The sequence below is a fragment of the Lepisma saccharinum genome, chromosome 4 (genome assembly GCF_977018435.1).
Source record: "Lepisma saccharinum chromosome 4, izLepSacc3.1, whole genome shotgun sequence".
NCBI classification, from domain to species: Eukaryota; Metazoa; Arthropoda; class Insecta; order Zygentoma; family Lepismatidae; genus Lepisma; species Lepisma saccharinum.
In genome coordinates this window covers 18,005,565-18,030,476 of record NC_139232.1, presented here as the reverse complement: position 1 = coordinate 18,030,476, position 24,912 = coordinate 18,005,565, and the positions used below count along the sequence as shown (strand labels likewise).

General features: G+C 40.4%; 1 protein-coding gene across 1 annotated transcript in view; it reads right to left on the bottom strand.

Moving 5' to 3' along the window:
- Positions 1–24,912, bottom strand: part of LOC145986857 (uncharacterized) — a 158,558-nt gene that overhangs the window by 105,924 nt on the left and 27,722 nt on the right. The gene's annotated exons all lie outside the window — the stretch shown is intronic.

Sequence of the window (24,912 nt, the reverse complement as noted above, 5' to 3'; positions counted from 1 at the left end):
TGAAAATGTTAATTTTGGGAAAAATAACACCCTATAGTAAAAAATAAAAAAATACACCAATTTGAAACAAATAACAAAAAATCAAAGTCCCTACCGATTAGGCATAAATAAAACAAGACTATCAGTAGTAATTTATTGCATTAGTAACAGTGAGTCGTAACCTAATTTTCAGCATAATCATTACAGTTGTTCTGGCATTTGTCGTAGCAAGGCACTAAATTTTGTATGCCCATGCCATATGTGTCTGACAGCAAGGACTGGAACTATCTCTACCGCAGTGTAGCTGTCAAATCCTTGTCCTACCAGAAACCTCTTCAGTTGAACAAATAGTTGAAAGTCTGTACATGCAAGGCCAGGGCTGTACAGGGAGTGGTCCAAGATCTCTGACCTGAAGTGATGCAAAGGGACCACGTGCACTCAGCTGTATGGGGTTGTGCACATTCGATTGGCATTCCGTGAATTGTCTGCTTCATAGTCTGACCATACTGTCCCTCACGACGTCCGGTCTACACACCCTACACGATTGCAGGTGGCTCTGTGCCAAATTCTGAGCGTGCAAAAATCTGATTACTACACGCAGCCTACATGGCAGTCGGCAGGAGACTGCATAATATCCATACCTGGATCTGTATGAGTTTATTATTTCCATTTGTAAAAATATCGATTTAGTTTAGTTGTAATTGTCAGGGAAAATGTAAATTTTGCCTTGGAAAACCTGGAAAAGTCAGGGAATTTCATTTCTGCTTGTTTGTAGCCACCCTGATTTTTGCTTCTGCATCAAAACAAAAGACAGAAAAAGAACGAAATTGTAGGTATGAGAAGCACAAACTATTAGCTTTCACTTCATTTATGTATTTCAACAAAAAATGCAGGAACCAATATAATAGGGTACATAAACGAAAGTAGTGACATCGGTCCATTATAGGCAACTGGTTTCATAACTTGGACCACAGGTTGCTTAGGTTGGACCGCTCACAAAAGGCATGTACGTATGTATGTCTACGGTATCTAGACACTTGCAGCACTCACTGCGCACACCATTGTTGTATTTACTCCACGCTTGTAACAGCACCTACCTCTCAATTTCCTTTCTTTGCAACAATTCTTTTTGGACTTTCTAGACTGTCGTGAAACCTGACTCATCCACGTTGAATATTCGGTAAGCTGTAAAACCAAACAAACCATATATTCTACTACACTCGTTCAAGCCATAGTCCCCATTATTGTATGCTGCTATAGCCATTTGCAATTCCATCTCTGTCCACAGCCAATACTTTCCCCGGTCCAATTTGGGAAACACGTGGTGGTCCAACTTACGCAATTATGTATACCCCCTTAATAAAAATATGACGCTACACGTACATACGCTACTATAGTGGAACCACGAGCAAAACAACTTGCACAGACCCGCGACTCCTGTGCACCGTATCCCCGCGAGTAGGGGAGGGGGAGAATGGACTATGCTTCCTTATGGCCCGAGGTAGAGGGAAGAAGGGAAAGCTGCGCGGGGACTTTTCGTTCAAGGTTTTTTTCCTTGTGGTCGATTTATAAACCATAGTTTTACCACATGTAGTTAGTGGTTAATGAATGGCACTTTTATAATATACTACAGGACATTTGATTACTTACCCCTAGTCTACACAAGAGTTTAAGATCCGAAGCACAATTATTGCAACACGAACAATGGAAACACAATAACAGCACTCTTACTTCGTCGAACATCTCTAGTTGACTGACCATTCAGTCATTTGTACATGGCACTGACGCCAACCAGTAGTGCCAACTCACCTGTTTCAAATACTCGTCTATAGGCAAAAACAAAGGTGGTCCAACTTAGGCAACGGTCCAATTTCGGCAACTCTCCCCTCTACTTTTTTTTACACAATACTTTATGTGTACGATTCTTTTTAACAGTAATAAAAATTGTATACAAAATATTTGTAACAATTTCATTATGGGTATGAATCGAAGGCACGAACAAGAATGCTCCAGTACAGCACAATGCTGATTTTGGGGGGGGGGGCACCTTCATGAAATGATGCTCCATTTCCAAAAATTCCAAGGGTAGCCGAACAGCGAGCAGAGCTCATTTAAAAATATTTTATCCACCCTTGAACCCACCCTGAAAATAATTTCTGGCGGCGCCACTGTCACCTTGTTATGTATTTGACGATCCAGTAACTGTGACTAAATGAGTTTCGGGAAATTAACTCATTTTTTAATGTTATCAGTTGAAAATTATTTTCCATCGTTGCGTTGCTCGTTTACATGCTTCATTTGTTTTGTAAAAGCATAGAGAAGCTTTTCTTTAATTGATGAAAGCGTATTTCGCTTTTTTTTATATTCCATCGATTTATTAAAAAAAGTATCACATGGGATTTGAAGTGATATATATTTTGTCTTGTTGGTTTTGCACGTGTGAATCTTCATACAGTGAGGTGTGCAATCCTTTGAAATAAATCAAATAGGGCCTCCCCGCTGGCGCAGTGGTAGCGTCGTTGCCTTGTAATCAAGGGTACCCGAGTTCGATACCAGGTGGAGGCCACTTTAAACTGTAGGCCCAGTCCCGATTAGCCTTATTGTGCATAAACTGGACTTAAAACACTCACTCAATCAATCAATCAAGGATCAAATAGGATAATATGCAGCAGGTGAAGATGCAGATGTTAAAAATGTGAAATGAGGTAGATAGATAACGCCTTTACTTCTTGTGCAAGACATATGGTGTAATTTAGTCGACATATTAGACATCATAGACATACAAGTCGCTATATGTTGACAAGAACTTGTAAAGCGGGAATTTTTATTTGAAGTAAGGAAGTTTTTCTGCTATTCGTGGCATTTATTTCACAATATTTTATTAAGTAATTGTTTCTAAATCATCAGTGTTTTTGTAAATTTGTTTACAAGATCTTAAAACAAAATTACTGGCATCTATAGTACAACTGAAGAATTACTTAAAAATGAGTCCAAAAATTATTTTCAGAAACGAAATTTGTATATATTCCCGTTTTATATATATCACGTCAATAAAATTTGAAACGCACCACCAAACATTATAGGTTGGACGGTCTCTTGGTAGTTTGTAACTACTTACAATGTTACTGTTTTCGCAATTCAACATTTACCAATAGTGAATGCGAATAAAACCTTGTGGCGTTAAAATTTCAATATTCCACGCTCTGTGTGTTAATTATACACAAATAGAAAAAAAATAAACAAACATTTTGACATTATTTCATACATTTTCACATTGATTGCTATTTTTTAATTAGACACGTAACTCTATTGGATCAATGAAGTATTGTTCCATAGAGCGATCCATCTTATTGAAAAATTGTTATAAACTATAGATTACTATGAACTGTCTGCTGTACAAACGAGGTGAATGTAAATAAATACAATTGACTTTTGAGAAGTCCTATTGGTTTTTCGAATGAGAAATGTGCACGACTGTTGTGGGCAGGAAAATAGTGCATAGCACTCAACGTAGCTGCTATATGGAATTTATATTATGGACTGTGCAGCTACAGACGATATATTCATGGGAAAGTAACACCAGAACTGACACATAGAAAACATTTTTTTTTTCAGAAGTCACGTGATTTTGTTTGCATAAACTTCGTTCTTGCAGCGGATGGAGAATAACAAGTCATTAGCTTTGCTTCAGAGATGAATTCATCGTTCTAAAATATCAAACTATCAATAAATTAACTTCAATGTATCAACACTTTACCATAAATATTTTGGAGAAGGGCTCATCCCCCAGGAAACCATCACATTGGAGGCACTGGCAACACTTTCCTGCCTGAAAAGGGTCTCCCAAAATTGCTACACTGGATAGTTTAGTAAGTCGTGTAACCATTTCATGTTGCAAAGAAAAAGTTCTTAACGCGAGAGTTATTGAAGATGGTAATTTAAGGATTTTTCTCGCACGTTGATCTTATAGACGGAAAGTTTGTAATTTGCAAGTCTAAAATGTGTAGAGTGTTTCAAACAGCTTATATCTGTTCAAATGTCGGGAGTTTTCCTTAACAATGAAAATGGTTAAGTTGCAAGACGGTATTTGTATTTTTAATATTTAACGCCGCTTTTCTGCCACTTCTCACAAATCGCGATGATGAGAATGAATTATTATGAGATGAAATTGATGACGTGAACACCCATACACAGGCAAGAACTTGGCGCTGACCTCATCGGCGAAGTGGTTAGTACAGCTCAATACGACGTCAGTGGTTACGGGTTCGAATCCAGGCCCGGGCATAGGTGTTCTTTGTGAGTGTCCCTACATCAAGCTCATCGTATCATCACTCATTCTTATCGTGACGATTAGCCAAAAATGGTAGAAAACTGACGCTAAATAACAAATATTAAATCAAACAAGGACTTGGGCCTTGAGACTGGCGTAGAGAATTTAATTTGATGGTGTGAAACCTGCTATTTAACCATGGTCTATAAATATTCTCTTTTTTCTCTCTTTTAGTTTCTCTCTCTCTATTCTCACCATCTCTTTCTTTTTATCTTTTTCTATTTCTCTCTATCTCTTTTAACTTCCCCTCTCTTTTCCTCTTTCTTTCTTTTTGCATCCTCTTTAGCCTCTTTTCGTTCTCCGCGGCTTCTCTCTCTTTCGCTCTCTCTCTCACACACACATTCTCTCTCTGTGTGTATTTTTACCTAAATGCGTATGGAAGTTTTTCATTTAGTCTATTTTGGAAGGGGGCAGGAGTCCACCTTCGCCCATCTCATGGCGATGCCACCGAGGCAGCTAGCTGGAAAAACGGACACCATGGATTCGCCCGAGAGAAATTTCCTTGTTTACAAATAATTAGCGTAAATCTCGAATCGCCCGTCAGGGGAAGCTGTTGTTCCCTCTTAACCGAGATTTATCCACGATTAACGTTCGACGGTCACGTGTCGCGTGTGCTCGATTGATTCCGCTCGTATCGGCGAAGAAATAGAAAGGGGGAGCTCTACATCAGAGGCTGAATTACGCGGGTAGAAGCGTTCATTGAATTTTTACAGCTAATTTGCCTTGCAAAATTTTGATAACGCCGCAGAGGATCTGGACGGGATAATTAGATTAGCAATGAAAATCGAACCGCCGGGACGAGGAACTACATAAACATCAACCGGATCATTTGACGAGGGACATTTCCTCTTTCCGAGCTTCACGCTATCGGGTCGTCATTCTGTTGTGACAGCTAATAAATATATTTCAGTTTGAATTTCTATCTAATGATTTAATCCTTTCCATGTGAAGAGTATAGGGGAAAAACCTGATAAGTCCAATTTTATCGAATTACTGTTGTCGATGACATCAAATAGCTCCGTCAGTGTAGTTTTTGTATGATATAACTGTTCAAACGAAAAACTCTTTAGGTACTGAGAAATGATAAAGTTTAAAAATGGTAGAACAGGGGAAAAGTTGTGAATCTTGAAAGTTTAAATTTGTTCTGTTGTAAAATCAGGAAAATGTGTGACTTATCAAGTCATATTTCCCTGGGCTCTTCATATGTTACAAACATATTAACAAGACGTTGTTATACTCTGAACATTCATTGCAGTTGTACGTTACTTATCTTTGAATCTGAGTTCCTTCTTGTCAACTGTTTAGTGCGTCACAGGCAGCCAGTATCAGAAGGTCAATTGGATAGACCAACCCAGTGGTTCCCAAAGTGTGCGCCGCGATGCCCTCGAGCGCCGTGGTTAGGCTTATAAGGCACAGAGAAGTCTTCCAATATTTTTACTGAAATTACACTTACTTGTTGATCTACACATGGTTTTAGAATCAAGATATGTTCAGAATTGTTCCAAATATTTGTTTTGGTTTAGATACAAAATGTTCCTGAATTTGAAATATGTGTTTATTTTTTAACTTAAGGCAAGCAACGTAACCACACTGAGCGTTGCAAGTGTTAGATAGGGCTACATTCTGATTGGGGCGCCGCGGAAAAATCTTGAAACACTAAGGGCGCCGTGAAACGAAAAAGTGTCGGAACCCCTGGCTAACCTATGGATGTCAACCTGGCAACAAGATTTACAAATCAAATCAACTTATCAACTGTCTAGCAATATCCATGGCAACGAGTTAAATAACAGAGCGGGCTTTAATCATGATCTCTTAAGTTTGTCAAAACGTTGTAAGTGAGTGTACGAGGAATAAATATTTTATTAAGGTTCAGTCGAGAATTTCCGTTACCAGGACTTGAGATCATCAGAGTGTTTGCTCGCGAAGTCAGGAACGAAGGGTTAATTCCTTGTTGAAACGTTGAGATACGTAATAAGGTATGCATCCCTTTTTGCTATATCTACAGTCAGCTGCAATAAAAATGACACACCAATATCCTGAAATATTCATTGCATGGCGTCTTGCGTGTTGCCTAACTCTACTACGATGGACGAACTTCCTACTGAACACTTCCTGTTGACATTTGCTCATCGTCATAAAGATAGGTGAAGCATTTGTCTTGCATTTTTCTTCACATTTCTAGATCGAAATTCTACAGTGTTAAGTGAAGAAATCTTAAAGCACTTTCATCCCATCCCATAGTATATTTCACAGATAGAATCTGTCCTAATTTCCTTAGCATCTCGCGTAGCGTAACTAATAAGAAGAGATCTCTGCGCCACAAGTGCAGATGTAATGGCAACGGAGTGCAATGTAAACACTTTATCGCTTCACATTTTTAAAGTCCAATAACTATTCAACCGAGAGGTAAAAAAATAAGATTGTTTCAGGTACAAATCAATGGCACTGTATAAATATACTTTCCAGCGCATACAATACACGTATGGAAGAATACATTGTTGTTCCCATTGCAGGCACCAATCACTGACCCGTGCACAGAATTATCACAATATGTAGGTGAGATAATGGGTACATACTTATAACTAGGGACATTGATAGGATTCGGATTTGATACCCGGTAGAGGCACATAGTAGTTCGGAGTCCACTTTAAACTGTAGCTCCAGTCCCGATTAGCCTTACTGAGCATAAAGTAGACTTAAAACACCAGCTCAATCAAGCAATCAATCAACTCAAAGAAGTAGGTTCTCTGACAGAGGTTCGTAAAGGAAAAGGTTAGCGGAATCCGAATGAACTCCGTTCAGGATTTTAAAGAAGAAATTGCGCGTGTCATAAAAATGATCTTAGGCTTTGTCCGAGAGACCCAAAGAGCAGTCTTGAAGTAGGGTCTTGTTGAAAGTGACGTCATATAGTGTATTTCGAAAGCTCCAACTAAACGAGCAATCGAGACCGTAGCACAGGGCACACGAGGTTGCAAGCTTAAATACTTGACTCTTGCACTCGATGTTCATTTGTTTGAAGTCATGAAAGCTGAAAGTCGGCCAAATGTTGGTTGTTGTTCTTCTAATGTCTGGAAATGTAACTACAAAAACTTTTTAAAATACCGTGTGATTTCTATAGTGAAAAGCAAGTATTTATAACGCGGGAAAACCAATGTGTTCTTAGCTTCATCTACTAATTGTATTTGGCGCTTCAGTCGAAGTGCGATTCGAAAGATTTTCGCTTCCAGACAAAGGCTTCGAGACTGAATTGCGAGACCATTCTCGAAGTGTGCTCGTTTCAACACTGTCTCAGGCCTCGCTTTCTAGAATGTGATGAACGAGGACAAAAATTACATAGTATTAAATACACCCATACCTCTAGAAAATAAGAAAAGTTAACGTTGGTTTTTGGAACATGCTTTACGATACACCACATAAAGATAAACCTTGATGCTCCATAACGAAACCTTGCCAGTTATCATCTGAGCCGCACTGGGTTTGCAAACCAGACGTTAAGCTTAACAATGACGGCCGCCATTCCACTACATCACCTTCATTTGTTTCTGCATCGAATGCACGAAACATGTCCCGCGTATAATGAGACGTTAACGCGTGGTTTAGCAACTGTAAAAAATCCAGACCGCAATTTCGCATTGCTTTTCCCGTTTCCCGTCACAAAGAGATTTTAGATTACTTTCATAACTTTGGCGGCAGCATAAGACCTCGTGCATTATCGGACGCGCACATTTTGCTGGGGGAGGGAGTGGGGGCAAGGCTCCCCTCCCCTTGCTCCGTGCTTTCAACATTTACGTTTTAATTTCCACCGGTGGTGTCGGTAATTTCTGGTTGCTTTGTGGTGCGGCCGCAGCAAATAATGAATCATTTCACGGAATTGTCGCGAGAGGGAGCTGGCGTGGTAATTAAAGCGGTGCCCCATGGGAGGAGACAACGAACCTGATAGGTTGAGCAAAATTCGGGGCCGCGTGTCCTTTTTCTCTTTTATTATTTTCTGATTTTACTGCAATACCTCATCCGTTTCAAACGATTTAACTCCTCCTTAAGATACCTATCTGCTTTTTAAATACAAATTTTAAAGTCACTCGTGCCCAATTAACATGCTACGAGCATCTACAAACGTGGGCGTATGGAAGGGAGGTAAAGAGAGGCACGGTCTTCCCTGGAAAATGATTTTCAACCTGCATCACATAAGTGCAACAGTAAGATCCCACGCTATGGTTCTAGGGCTAAGAAATTCAAGTTTGTAAACGTAGGGGAGAGTCGTACAGTACCGGACGTCCTACAGTATCGGCCAATTGCTAGTTCGGACATTTGAAGCCACATAGCTGTAGTTCACGGGAGTAGGAGGGAAGGGTATGTATTCGTGTGCGCTATAGTTCGGGGTCACCCGCTTTCACGCAGTATTGTGAGAGCTGTGTCTGTGTTACTGTGAAGAGTCAAGTGGCTGCGTGAGAGAAGTTATTTCTGCGGCCCTGGTATTCATGTTCGAGGTAAGTGTTTGATTTTATTGTCAGATTCAGCTTATCGGTATTCTATAAGGATATGAAAACCTGTAAATAGTTTAGCAATTTCATTATAAACAAAGTGTAAAAGTATAAACTATAAAAATATAAAAGTATAAACTTTTGTTACCACCTAACGATCGTACCATATCTTCGTACGCACCTACTGTAGTCCTGCTTGCTTTTGTTTTCAGAGTAAGATGGCAGACGAGGAGGGCAACAAAAGATATAAATGGACTGAAGAGACGGTAAATAAAGTAATGACAAACAAAATGACAGCAAGACAAGCAGCTAGTATATATATTGTTTGCTAAGAAGCACGCTAGGAGATAGATTAAGAGCAATTCAACGTGCTATGGGTGTGGACCTGACACCTCAGATAGGCAGATTTAAGAAGACGTTTGATGACGAAATGGAAAAACAATTACTTTCGTGTATGAAAGACTTGGACAAAAAGTTTATGCACCTCAATAAATAAGAAGACAAAGAAGACAACTATAGAAACTGCAGAATGCATAATTTGTCTAGAGTCCTTTGAGGAAGATTGGGTTCAATGTGCCGAATGTGGAGTTTGGCACATATTGAATGCAAAGACCAAGAAAATATTTTGTATTTTTGTGGCTATTGTAAAAATTTGATTCCAACTCTGCTTTAACGGACTTTATTTCCACGTTTGTTAACTACGATACCTTTGTACACATAGTTCACAGCTGAAGCATTTATCAATAGTTACCACCACCTAAAATTAAAATATTGACTGGCCGAAACAGTTCGACAATTTTTCCACTCATTGAAAATTCAGCTTTTCGTTTTTTGTATATATCTTGTAGTTCTGAAAACATTTTAGAGAAATTAAAACCGTGTTACTTAAAGTATGCATTGAGGTATCATATTACTATGTTCAATCCAACTATCTCCTAATCCTTTATCAGTTAAAATCAATAAGCTTAAGGTGGCCGGTACTGTACGACTCTCCCTTAATAACCTAATTTCCTTACATATTATTTTATAGTAGTGTAACGCTCTCGTAACGCTAAGCAGTGGTTAGATCCAGCTTTAAAATGTAGGTTAAATCCCGATCAACCTGTCAGATCAAAAAGTGAACTTGAAACATGTAGTATATATAATATATCCACATTCAGATATTTAATTCCAAACGAAATTTCAAAACGAAATTTCAAAATTCCGTCGAAATGTTTATTCCTTTCAGGATAATGTGCTGGCAGTGCTCGAAGTGAAAGGGATGAGGGGGAATAGTATCTCCCCAGCTAGTGGCGGCAATTAGAGGGTGAGGTGTCCACCCACTTTTTACCACTTTTGCCCTCGCACTATGCTAAACTTAAAGTACCAAAGGAAAGTAAATTGTCCTTGTCCCCCAGCCCCATTTTTGCCACCTTGCCCTCGTAGTTTTAGAACCCAATCGCAGCCACTGCTCCCATCTAGCAAAATTTTCTCAAAGCATCCTCCCAGCTGCCTCAGAGTCACCATGTTAAATCATACTGTACTAGCACCCGCCCACCCAGCTAATTCTAAGGCTTGATCACCCCCCACCCCTAAGCTAACATTTTCCAATTTACCCTTTTACTAAACAGGTTTTTTTCTCTATAATTTTACTAACAATTAACGTAAAACAATGTGTTCCTGCAAAGAAAGACATTTGCTTGTTTGGGCTTACTTTCTTCAACTTCTTGCGTATGCTTATTTTTGCAGATTAATTTGATACAATGGGAAAATACTAACCTTTCTGTTGCGATTTTTCAATCTTGTCTTAAGTCCGTTTTATGCACAGAAAGCCTAATCGGGACTAGACCTACATTTTAAAGTGTGATCCAAACCACTATATTCCTTCGCCGGGTATCGAACCCTTGACCCCTTGATTACAGGGTCGACATTACCACTACGCCATCGACCGACGCTACACCACTTGTAGTGCCTAAAAACATGGAAGTTTTTCAATCCAGAACTTTCTACATTGTCAACAAGGAATGAAGAATTTCCAGGAAATGACGGAAACTAGAAAAAAAGCCTCAAACACAGACGCTTTGCAATATAAAACGGCGAAGTGGAAACGAACCAGACAACGACGGCAAAAACAGGGAGGAATGATGGACAACGCAATTACCATGGATGAGACATAACGACCACAATGAGCACTGGTAGATTTTCGCAGGGGGCTGGACCTATGTGTGGCACGACGCACGATGTCGTGTGAAGCATTGCCATGTCATCCCGCCGTTGGAGATAATCGATATTGGGTTGTTTTTTGTGTGAGGGCCATTAATGTACCACAGTCTTCTCTTGGTTTTCTGAGACTTTCAAGGAATGGGGTATTTTAATGAACCCAACTACCACTTTAAACTTGCTCGTAGAAACTCCGTTTTGCTTGGTTTCATGTTAAAAGTTGCTAGTTTTGATGTTTGTGTACACACTGTCCAGCGAATCTCTAAAGCGAGCGAACGAAAGCAAGTGTCTGAGCAAGTAGTGACACGAAAGGGTTCAACCAATGAACACATGGAAGGGAAAGCGAGTACAGCAACCAGTCGTTGCTGGAGCGCGCACTGCTTTGCTCAGCCAACTCGCTTTCTCCCCTTCTCATCCGTTATGCACGTCCTTGCGCTACAGATTCCAGAGACAGAGTGTAGTTTATTCCAGGAATGTACGAGGGGGGATGAAAAGATCTCCGCCTGGCGCTGAAATATGTAGGTTTTTCATTGTCGCTGTAAAGTGTGTTATTTCATGGCGTAATGTAACAATTTGCAGGATAATAACACTATTGTGTCATTTGTTTAAGTCATAGAAGGAACCCGGATCATTGCTTCCTTGCTTGATTTGATTTATTTTACTTCATATTTCTGCCACTTTTGGCTAATACGAGTGAGATTGATGATATGATGAAAGTCATGAAGGAACACTCACAAAGAATACTCTTTCCCAGGCCAGGAATCGAATCCGGGACCTCTGGCGTCGTAGCGCGCTGTCGTAGCTAGTACGCCACGGAGGTTGGCCTTGGCGGAAAAGAAAATGGAACATTATTAGCCCCGTCTAGTTGACTCTCTCTCTCTGCACTCATGCGTCAAGTTGGTTACACGGTGCAACGCCGGCTCTATTTCGTTGATTTGGTGTCAAGTAGTGTATTTGGTGTCCGTACAGTTAGCACTACCTTCTCGAGCGGTGCAATTTGTGGTGTATGGTCACGTGGTGCGTGCTAACTAATCAATTGAACGTTTAAAGCGGCACACAGGCATCTGTTGAATCTTCTGAACTATAGAGCGACCACAACCTTGGACGAAAAGGCCCGCGCAGCTTTCCCTTTTTCCTTTCAGCTCGGGCCATAAGGAAGCATGGTCCACTCTCCCCCTCCCCTCCTCGCGGAAGTAAGGTGCACGGGAGTCGCGGGCCTGCGCAGGTTTTTATGCTTGTGGTTCCACTATAGAACACCGCTATTTGTTTACTTGGTTGAACGTCATTTCCTTGGACCAGCCTGACACCGGGATACACTGGCACTACGCCGAGTGTCGAAAAGTGCAGCGAACTCGACGGGACTCACACAATGCTGATTTGAAGTGTTTGGGGTTTCACTGCCATCAACCCTAATCACCAGATATTGCCCCGTCTGGTAACCATCTTCAGTATTTCCTAAACTTAAAATGCACTGAAATAACAGATTTTTTTCCAGGATTCAGACGTGACAGCAGCAACTGAACAGTTTGCCCATAACAGAAAAAGAAACTCTTTTTGAAAGAGTTAAAGAAACTTCATTCAAGATGTGCGAAGTGTGAACTTCGGGGTGAGTCTGCGCAAAAGTAGGTAAGTTTTATGATTCTAGTTCATTTCCTTCTTAGTCGGACCTAGAACTTTTCAGTCATCTCTCGTACAGGATATCAAATAATTTTTAGTTTCTTCTCCGTCGCGCTGGACAGAAGTGATGGTGGTGAGTAGGAGCTATTCACCCTTATAGCGTCTCCTTTAAAGGTGATAAAAATTTTGTAGCCAATCAAATCCAACTTTTATAGCCAGAGGACAAGAAACTTGAGGTAAGGGATTGTAGTCACGCTTGAAGAGATTTCCATTTGAAAGCACAGTCCACGAGATTGGCATTGCTCTTCGTCAGAAAATGTGGTGTCATGAAGAGGCTGTTGAGGACTTGTCCTCGAACAAGTTCCACCGCCAAGGTGATACGGGAGGGATGCCATACATCAAGCCGAGCTTTGTGGTAAGGCCTCTTCGTCCATCCATTTCTTCAGATTACAGAAACCCCAGTAGGGGACGGCTTTACGATGTCTGAACCCAGCAAATGCACTCTGTGGACCGACTTTGTCTCGTGTAAGGTGGCGTCCTGTCTTCTCTCCATCCGTTACTTTCTCCTCCTTTTGTTATTTCCTTCCCCTTCTCTTGCCCTCGCCTAAGTGTAAACACGAAAAAGCCCTTTGTATTGTCCCGATATACCAAAAGGAATTCGGGAAAAAAACGCAATTCTTGAGGAACCCGGAAACACGTTAGAGTTACTTCTTCGAAAATTAACTTACTCCACATACTTATTTTGAAAAGTAAGTAATTTACAGTTATCAAATTTTTGAAAGTAACTTAGTTATAGTTATTCTTTCTCAGATGCAACTCGCTGTTGGAGTCTGTGTTGGAGATAGCGATTATTATAAGAGACTCATTTTGATAAGTAACTCAGAGTTAATCATTGTGAAAAGCAACCCAGCTTAATTAATCATATTAATCATGGATTGATTTGGTTTATTTTACTTCGCTTTTCTGCCTCTTTTGACTAATCTCGAAAAGAGCATGAGCAATGTCATTATGAAATTCATGAAGGGACGGCCACAAGGAACCTGCCCATTGCCCAGGCCGAGATCCAAACCCTGATCGCCTAGCGTCGCATCACACTGTGCCAAATTAATAAGTAATTCAATTAGAGTTGCTCGTTTTGAAAGATAAAATAGATAGTTATTTTGATAAATATCCTACCTCAATTACAGTTAGACATTTTGAGACATACAGATGCTCTTTTCCAGAAATGTCTATTTCAGTAGATGATATGGGCGGTCTAAGAAAGGCCTTGAATACACAATATATGAGAATAAATACAGAAACTCCTTTTTTTGTTTTCTGCTTCACTTGTATGTCACTTCGTCCATTGCTACTCCGTGGGAACTAGCACATTCACATATCACTCCGCTTTCACAACACAGCAAAGCTTCCGCTTCATTTCTCCTGTTCTTTAGGTGTTTGGGGCCAAGGCAACGAGCGAAAATTTTCGTGTTCACCTGGGAATTTTCCATTTAAACCCTGTCGCAGCTCTATGAAATCCTGTCTCCTAGCAACATGTCACCTTTTCCCACCCTCTGAAATAATTTGCTGCGGGTAAACAACTGCAGAGGAAAAAGTATCCGAGAAATTTGTCGCTGGATCTGTTTCAAAATTGACGTCAACAGAGGCGGAATTCCAATTAATTCGTGTGCAAAATGTATATTTGTAACGCAATGTCGGCCACACTAGGGAATATTATAAAATTAAAAGGGGAATTTTAATAACACATTCAACGTATTTGAATGCCGTACTCTATTCTTTTCGCATATTAATTCTAATCTGAATGTCGCATACACACACGGTGGTTGCAAATGTGAAACTGTACAACGGCAAAATATTCAATTCATTCGAATGCATATTTTGTAGGTAATAATCGGAACTGGCTGAAACTCGCGAACTTGAATACCTGAAATTGCACATTTACGATTGCTGAAACCTAACACGATCTACTACCCGGCGCCTTCACCATCACACTATAGTCCACCTGCCCAGTGCGCATGCGCTGACTGGACGAATCCAGTGGCAAAATAAGAGTGGAACGGAGAAGAGCCAATCCATTTGTCACGGCAGTTACATTTTCCATCCATTTTTTGAACTGTAACGTTAGTGTGACTTACATTTCTTTTCCAATTGCAACAGAAACAGAAGTAGTACATCAATAACTTCCTGCAGCCAAACTCACATGAACTATAATACAACCTTACTTGAGAAATTGAAGGAAATATGCTGTCACGGGTGCTAAAAAAAATTGTGAACTGTCTTTACAGGTCGAAAGTTTGAAATATATACTCTAGTCCCTGAATGAACCTTATGCACTGAAATGTATGTTGTGTTATGCATAAAAAACAAAGTAAATCATTATTGCTTTTGCTTTTGAAAACATTCTTAAATTCAAAATACAAAATGTAAAAAAAATCCTATGTCACGGATGTTACACGAGTGTTAATAATGATTTACAAATTCAAGTTCATCACCAAATAGACATGCTAAAAACAACAGTGAAACAATAAACTCGTTGATCGACACAATTAGATATATTTTTAAAGCATTCAACTAAAAATTCTGGTTAATCAACAAACAAGTTATCCAAATACTTCCACTCATTTTCTCATAAGGGAAACGGGTTCGTTGAATATCGCCTGCTGCTGAAACGACATTGAAGTTTCACACATAATAACGTTACCGGCAAAATACATTATCGTGGGATGGCGCAAGTTGTAACAGTCATAACAAACACAACAGAGAGCGTGATAAAAATACAAAACAACTGAATGCTTACAAAGGAAATTCTGATTTTAAACCTACGACGTTGTTTCCTTCGCATTTTTGCCTACTTCCCATATCGCGTGTAGATTCGTTCTCTAGGGTTAGTCTCGTCTTCCGTGTTCGAACAATACACTCATTCTGCCCCAGGAACGTTTAATAATGCGTTTAAACGGGAATCAGAGGCGCTGCTCTGTTCACAGAAACAAATATATATCTTTATATGTTGTGGACTGCAGAACTCGAAAATAAAATTAACTTTGGTTGACGGGTTCATGATTGTATTTTGTGCATGGGAACGTTACTCCAGTTCCCTGGCTCGATTCCTTGGAATGGATACTCTTCGCGACTGCCCCTTCAACAATTTCATTTAATCAACACTCATCCTCGTTGTCGCGATTAACCAAAAGTGGCAGAGATGAGACGCTAAGTAAAAAAAAAATTCAATACTTTCGCAACTGCAGTAACATCGAAAAGTTATGTTTTTCCTAAATTGATTACACTTGAGGAAAATAACATGCTAATCACAATTGTAGTGCATACTACAAAATGGTACACATTTAGTATAGTATTGATTTTTTAATGATTCAAGTCATTTTGAACATATTTTATGGAGAGTACTGCGAAAATTCTTCTATGAGAGTTCAATGTGTCCGATAACATAAACACAGTCAAAAAAGTTTTGCATCACCGGAGAAGTGATGAAAATAGCGTCCGCAACATGCCGAAGCGGACAAGAAACGATGAAGCAGAGCTCATTGTGCAAAGTAACACAGACGACGTGCAATACCGATCACCACAGACGACTACCGGAGTCGGCAAGCGCATGCGTGTGTTCGAGCGTAGCACCACGGTAGTCGGCGAATGTTAGTTAGGTGTTCCTTGTGTCCAGTTAGCGAAGGCGAGCGAGTGCAGCTGTGTGCAAGGCATGCCTAGGCGTACGATAGCGTAGTTTGATAGGGCCAGGATCATCAGACTGGATTGTCACAACGGGCTGTAGCTAGGGCTGTTGGAGTGTCGCAAAGCGATGCCTGTAGGACCTGGAGGCGGTATACAGACACAGTAACAGTAGCAGATCGTCAACGGACAGGTCGTTCACGGGTCACAGCACCAGCACAAGACCGCTATGTACGACTCTCAGCTCGGCGACATAATACCATGACTGCAAGGAACATCACTCATGTGCGTGTGTCAAACCAAATTGTCCGTAACAGACTCCGAGAAAGTGGTTTACGTTCCAGAAGACCTCTCCGGCACCAGTACCTATTGCCACGACATCGGCGCGACCGTGTGCATTAGGCCTGTGCACATCGAAATTGGGGACCCGATCATTGGGCTAATGTGCTCTTCAACGATGAATGTAGGCTCTGTGTAAGAACAGATTCACGAAGAGGACGGGTGTGGCGAGGCCCTGGACTGCAGGAGCAGCTTTGTGGTGTCCAGGGGGTCCATCCATACCAAGGAGGAGGAATCATGGTGTGGGCAGGGATCATGCTCGGACGTCGAACGCCCCTAATTCCAATTAGAGGGACACAAACAGCTGTTCGTTATGTCAGGGACATTCTCCAGACGACTGTGGAACAATTTCAGGAAATTGGTGACGAATTTTGTCTTGGTGGATGACAATGCCCGTCCACACCGCGCACAGATGGTGCACGATTATCTGCAGGCGGCGAATATCCGTCGCATGCTCTGGCCAGCACAAAGTCCGGACATGAATTGCATCGAACATGCATGGGCAATGCTGAAAAATGCCATTGCCAACCGTCCTGTGGCTCTTCGTGATGTTCTTCTTGCGGCACAGGATGAATGGGATCGCTTACCCCAAGATCACCTTGATAGTCTCATCCTCAGTATGCCACAGCGTGTTCAAGACCTTCTTGCAGCCAGGAAAGGACACACCAGGTGGTAGACAATGTTTCTGGTGAATACGCTATGACGAACAGTCTTCTTGTGACAGTTCTTTGTTTTTTCGCCTCCATCATGAATTGTGCCATTTTCGTTTTAAACACATTTCTGAGAAAATTGTACGTTTTTTGTTCTCTTTTCATTCAACATATCTTGTTCTTCATCTTTTCTTTTGTATTCCCACTGTCATTGTCAATAAACCTTGTGCTTCATATATCTTTTGTTATTTTCCGTCCTGATGCAAAACTTTTTTGACTGTGTTTAGTTTAATAGACTTACGTAGCCACGAAACTATAGCGAATTGAAACAAGCAGTTTTCTGCAAATTACATATTAGGGCGTTGCCTCAAAAATAAAGTATGAAGGATTCAGGAAGCAGGAACATACGTCATAGACATACACACACAGACACATCAAGATCTAAACAACAGCGAAAGCTAACCTCACGAAGATTCACGTGCATGTTCTAGAAGGAATTCCAAGCAGATCCAATTTTCAGATTCTGGAATATCATAGCGGTTTTTCCAAATAAATAGGAAAAGGCTTTTCTAATGTTGAGACGAGACGCCTCGATCGACACGAGAGTCTTTACATGACGCCTCGTTCTCGGCTCTCGAGAAGTTACGACTCATTCTGTGCATTGCTTCAGTCTCGGCACCGTGCGCAATTGGAATTAACCGCGAGCCTCTTTGGTCGTAGCCTCTTTAAATATTGACCTCCATCGCCCATTCTTCCCCTCCCCCCATTTGGAAACTGCCGCTGACATGACAATCGAAGCATGGAGGCAGGGCTGATGGTGGGTGGACGAGCCTTTTATGTCCACCGGGCAGACGAGAAGCGATCACAAACACAAGCTCGGACTTACGCACAAATCGCTAGGGGATGGTTCAACGAGCACATCCTCTGGGCTTGATCTCTGATATTTACAATGGAGCCAGGCCTTAGTAAGATACGGGCACATTGATGTAAACACGTACTCAATACCCTTCACCGAGCTGAGTAACCGATTGGCTGCAAAGCCAGATAGAAGTTAAGGGGTTTCTTTTCATAAAATATATATCCAGAAGATTGATTGATTTACATTTTTTTGGTGCGTCGGCACTTTAGGCCATTTTGTACCCTTCAATGTATGCACGGAAATATCCCCCTTATCCAAAATTCTTACTCAATTTTTTTTACAAAATGGTGTAAAAAGCCCCTTGAGGAAAAATTAAATGTGCGAGGTTGTAAGGGACCTGGACAAGACAAACACAACGCATTAAAAAGTACGAATCAACTAAAAGCTTCCTCACAGACAGTGAAAGAGTCCAGCTCTTTGCAAAAAGATAAAAACATGTGTTGTAAAGAAATATCTTTGCTTATAAAGAAGTTGGAGAGGGAATACATTAGTTCATTTGTTACAAACAATAAGAACGAGGTGAAAAAGTAACTATAAATAAACTTTTTGTGCATATGTGTATAATGAGAAAGAAGATTCATGTTGTAATATTTCAAATGTGAATGATGAGAGTGTTTTATACTAGTTTAAGAGTGAGAGTGCAGTTGTTTCGAACATATTACACTTGTTTACAAGATCTGTGAACACCGGCCAACACAGGGGCCCACCCTCGGAGAAAAAGGGTCCTATAGTGATTTCAATACTACTATACGGAGTACAGTTTTAGAAGCAACATCGGGCGGGGTCTCGCAGAGCGTGTCCGTGGCGACCAGCCAATGGCAGGAGTGCAACGTTGTACAGTTAGGAAACTGCGGCGCGCAAGTTAAACGCCGTGTTCTGTATTTCATCATAAGATGAACCTGTCTGTCCAAGCATGAATTTCCGTCTCGTACAGCCGGGGTTATTGTTTCTCCAAGAAACACTGGGAAACAACACGTCTCAACACACACCGTTTCATTTTCCTTCCGCCTGTTTTATTCGTTGCGACCGTGTTGACAACTGGGAAAGAATGCGTGTTAAATTCGTCTCAATAAACACAATGACCCTCCATTGTCGTGGGTGTTCTCCAACATTGCGAGGCTGAGTCAGTTTTAGTTCTCATATACTGTATATAATCCTCTGCAGAAATATTCGCTATATTATTTCGCTGTACTCATATATGCTGTGTATGCGTTATAAGAAAAATAGTTGAATATTGGACACGGCGAATTTTCTGTGTTTACCTTCCGCTAGTAGTTAGTTTGGCAACAGCGTAATAGCACAGGCTGCGTATTGGGTGAACTCAGGTTCCTTCTAAAAGTGTACACCGTATAATGTAAACGATAATAGTTGACGGTTTCGTGGAAATGAAGTTCGTCCAGTAGTCTCTTTAAGTTTTCACGTAAAGATGGAGGGAAAGAAATTGAAATCAACTTTCGAAACTAACGTGGAGAATAAAAAACGTTCGAGATTGAAAGTGGAAACGAGAACGAAACAGAACTCTTAGACCGAGTACATGCTTTCAACTTGCCTGTGATGACTGGATTCAGCGGATGTTTACGACAAGGTATGTTGTCTTGCAGTCTATCCTAATAATATGCATGGTAAAAGAATGACATGATTGAAACATGAAGGTAGACAATATTCTATCTCTCTTTCGAGAAAAGGTTGATGCTTGAACTAAGCAACGTTGCAAGATCAACGTTGCCACATCGTGTACGGGAGCCAGACATTATTGCTGCTCACTCGCTTTGCATTTCCGATACATGGCACCAGCGCATTTTTTCTCAGGCGCGTAGTGCAACGATAACATGTTTGAGTCCTTGCTTACGCACACATGATCATTAAAGTTTGTGACTATCCCTAATTATATTGAATCTAATCGACATCCATTCCCATAGTTGCGATTAGCCTGAGGAGTAAGAAAAGCGACGTAAAAATTTAAGAATGCAAATACATAATACCTAAAATAAATATAAATGAAATAAGAAGAGAATAATTTATAAAAATGCTGATGTTGACAAAAGGCTAAGCTTCTTTTAGGTAGGTAAACTCTATTAACAAAGTCTCTCGGGTCTATATAAGCAACTTAACATACCAAGCGAGAGCGAAAAAAGTAAAAGAGAGAGAAAGAAATAGAGAACGAGAGAGAAAGAGAGCAAGAGAAAGAATAGAGGGAAACAAATAAGAGAAAGCGAAAGGGACATATAGAGAGAAAGACAGAAAAAGAGAGGGAGACAGAAAGGAGAAAATAGAAGAGAAAGAGAATATGTCCGTTCTTTGGTGTCAACTATTTGCACTCAGAAACTGCCAGAGCTGAAAGGTAAAATTTGGGGGATCGTAGTTTGAGGCAATAAGAATTAACTAGATCGAACTGTCTGGCTGTGGTAGACAATAATCTAAACTAATTTGTTGATGTGAGACACTAGATAATGTGGTGAAGATCTAATCCACCCTTGGAAGCTCTCCAGTAGAAGTAGTTTCATGGCTCGAAGAGTTTGGATGTAACATCTTCAGGATCAGTTGGCAACAAAGTAACAGAGAGCACGTGACCTTTAATTACCCGAGTGTTGCCACCTTCGAATGCGAAGATAATAAAATCAGAGGAGAAACTTCGTAACAAATTCAAGTTGCGGTTTTGCGAGGATCGAGCGGAAGTGGAGATGATCGTCTGTTGGCGGTTTTTGTCTGAAGCTCATCTTGCTCCACTCACAGCTATGTTGGCTGCTCCATGATGCAAGAGAGAGAGAGAGGGGGGAGGTAGAAAGAGGGTGTGAAGAGAGAGAGAGAATGAGTGAATGAGAAAGAAAGCTAGGACAAAGAGAGAGAGAGAAAGAGAGGGAAATAGAGAAACGGAAGGATGAAGATAGAGAAAGAGAGAATTAAAGAGAGTGACGGAGAAACGAGAGAGAGAGGAAAGGGAAAGATAAAGTAAAATGGATATGCACAGAGGGAAAAGAGAGAGAGAAAGTAATAGGAGAAAACGAGCGAGGGAAGAGTAGGAGAGATAAAAATGAGAGACAGAGGGAGAAAAAAAGAAATAAAGAGAGGAAAGAGGTAGAGAAAGATAGAGAGAAAGGGAGAGAAGAAAGCGAGAAAGAGAAGTGAAAGCGAGAGAGGAGAATCATAGAGAGGGAGAAAGAGAGAGAGGGAAAGTGGTAAAGAAAGAAAGCTAGAGAGAGAAGGGGGAAGAAAAAGATATAACACAGAAGGGGAGAAAGAGGAAAGAGAGTAAATAAAGTAAGGGAGAGAGAGGAGAAAGCGAGAGAGGGGGGAGATAAGGACTAAGAGAGAAAGAGAAAGGGAGAGAAAGAGAGATAGAGAGAGAAAGTGAGAGAGAGAAAAAGCACAAGAAAGAGCAAGAGAGATAATTACGTAAGTCTGAGGGAAAGAGAGAGAGAGAGAGAGAGAGAGAGAGAGAGACAGACAGAGAGACAGAGAGAGAGAGAGAGAGAGAGAGAGAGAGAGAGAGAGAAATAAAGTTAGAGAACATATATATCCCAGCTGAAGCCACATCGTTTGTCCCGTCTTCCTTGATGCGCGGAAACATCACTCGAGAGAGAGAACATTTCTAGGAACAAGCATACACTGAGCAAACAAACAATAAATCTCAGGAGTGACTCTTAGAATATCAATAATGGGTACTGCGTTTGCTTCATGTACATGAACATCAAAGCTACTCAAAGTGAGCAAAACCTCATAACTGCTGTTTGAAACTAGTTTCTACTTGCAGAATAGCCTCTGGAATTTTCTGGGAAGTCAATCAGTGAACATTAGTTTCCTCTGGAATTGTGCAGTATATTGGCAATACTTCTACTCTGTAATGTCCAGTCGACTGTCCAACTTTTTTTCAGTAATTTTGTGGGGAGGGTGGAGGAGGGGAAGTTGCTATGTATTTAGTGGCGTCTCTCTCACCACAGAATGGTGGTCATGGATATCATGATTTTTCTTTCCTTTTCTTTGTCTCCCTGTTTTAATATTCCTTGTTTTCTCTGTCTTTCCATTCATTATTTCTTTCTCTTTCTTCTATTTTCTCTTACCCTGTTCCTTTTCTTCTGTTTCTTTATATCTCTCTTATATTTTCTGTTTCACACATACTCTCTCTCTTATAATATGTTTCCTATCTCTTATTTTCTTCTTCCATTTCCTTCTTCTGCTTCTCTCTCCCTCTCTATCCTTCTCTATTACTCTCTTTCTATCTTACTCTTTTCTTTTCTTCTTGTTTCTCTCTCTTTCTATCTTTGTTCCTCTGTTTATCCCTGCCTCTCTTCCTTTGCTTCTCTACCAATCTGTATAACATGCTATCTCTGTTTATTTCAGTGTTTCATTCTTTCTACATCTTTCCCTCTCTCATTTTACGCCTCTACATGTGTCTTCATGTTAATGTTCCTGAAATTTTATCATGTGGGCAATTTGAATATTCAGAAGAGTGTGAACCCCTCGTCCATCCTGTATCGATGCCACAGCATTCCTTGTTGTAAGCAAGGACACACATTTAGATGGAAAAATTATAGTTGCAGATGAACAAATCTCCCAAGAAAAGATCGCTGAATGAACCATTCATTTTTATGTAGAGGCTCGAGCTGTCGTCTTGTAATCAAGTGTCCTAGACTTCGATTTCCGATGGAGGTAGATAGTGCTTCAAGGGTCATTGTCATATGCTCAGTTTGGATTGACCTCTCTACGTATAAAATGAACTTTAAAAAACTCACTTTATCGACTGAATTTTAATGCCACTCATTGGTTTTGCAGTTTGTAACATTAATACATATTAGTCTTGATGTCTGCATACGATAGGTATGAATTTGAGGAGAGACTCACCGTATCATTCTCTTCTCCAATTCTCCTTATGCCAGTCTCTAAAGCTGCATTGCACAGTATCTTAGCCAACATACTTAGTTAGGGTGACCATAATATTTTGACCCATAACAAGGACACCCCAAAGAAGTTAGTTTACACTCCCCCCGAAAATCGTTAGGCCCAATTATGACATCATTGTTGTTATTATTAACGTATGGATCACATAAATTACACTGGTCAACAAAATTAAACTTTGAATTTTTTTTTGCACGAAAGAAAGTATTCCTTTTAGTTTTCGAGCTGCTGAAGACGAATCTGAACTTGGATTTTGTCCTGTACCCTCAGATTTAGAAATAATGCTATCTGTAGTATCAACCTTTAGACCCCGGCCAAAATTTGAAGGGAATCGCAGAGCTTCTTGTTGGCTGCCAGTATGTTCCTCTATTAATTATCCCAGAATCACAAATGATATCTCGTTGGAAAGCTTATGGACCACAGATTCCAACGAGGTACATTTGGGACCCATCACGCCTAATTTGTAGAAGAAGAAAAGAAGAAAATTGGGGAAAATTTTGATTTTTTGAGAAACACCAAATGTACCTCGTTGGAATCTGTGTTCCATAAGCTTTCCAACGAGGTATCATTTGTGATTCTGGGATAATTAGTAGAGGGGCACAAAGGTCGCCAACATGGAGCTCTGCGATTTCCTTCAAATTTTGGCCGGGGTCTAAAGGTTGATACTATAACGGGCATTGTTTCTAAATCCGAGGGTGCAGGACAAAATCCAAGTTCAGATTCGTCTTCAGCAGCTCGAAAACTAAAAGGAACACCTCCTTCCATGCAAAAAAAAATTCACTGTCAACGAGTGTTATATATCATAAACAATTAGTAAAATATGATCTCTCGTAAAATGGTAGGTATTGTATTAATCCCGGTATGATTTACATTGCGATTCTGGTCCCTTCTGATCAGGCTTTGATGTTAATCCTACGCTGAATTTGAGGAACATGAGATCATGGTATGTATCAGAATAACCAATCATCTTGGGAACAGCTTTATTCTTCACTAACCGTTCATAAAACTCCGCCATAGAAGACACACAATGTGATATATATATATATTTTTTATTTTGGGTCAGGTTCGGTCAGGTTGCAGGTTCGTATTGAAACTACATATACGCTTCCTGGCCATGTCTATTCACTGTTCTACAAACAACGGAATATACACAAATTAATACAACCTGCCACGCGAGCTAACTGAACAGTAAATTGCTATATAAACTGGAACGTTCTCGACGACAATGGAACATTTAGATTGCTATGAAATGCTTGAAATGCAGTCCATCTGTTTTGCCATAGTGCTTCAATGACGCTAGTTTAAAAATTCCATGAAATATCTCTGAAACTTAGAGTTGATTTTCAAAGCTAACTCCTAGACTTGTAGAATATCGACGGGACGAGCCTCTGGAAGGGGACTGCACCGGTCAAAACGGTTCTTAGTTCATTGCAAATTCTTTGGAGGACTGTACTTATTCCTCATCTTAGATTTTGTTCCTCTTTCGTATTTTTCTTGCTTTTCATAGATTTACCACCACCAATAGCGATGATAGGATAAGGAACACCCACATACTCACTTACCCAACCGTGACTCGAACCCGGAACTTTCGGTGGCGTGATGATGAGTCGACCACTTAACATGCTCGATAACCGAACCGGAATTTCTGTTTATAATTACATCACAAATTACATGAGATCATGGTTTGAGTACTGGTGAAGCCACTTCTCACTGTCTGAAATTAAAAGCCCCATTCCTGAAACTGAACCAGACGAAATTTACATCCTGCGCATAAGAACAATATAGATTTTAAAAATTATATATATTATTTTTATCTGCTGTACAATT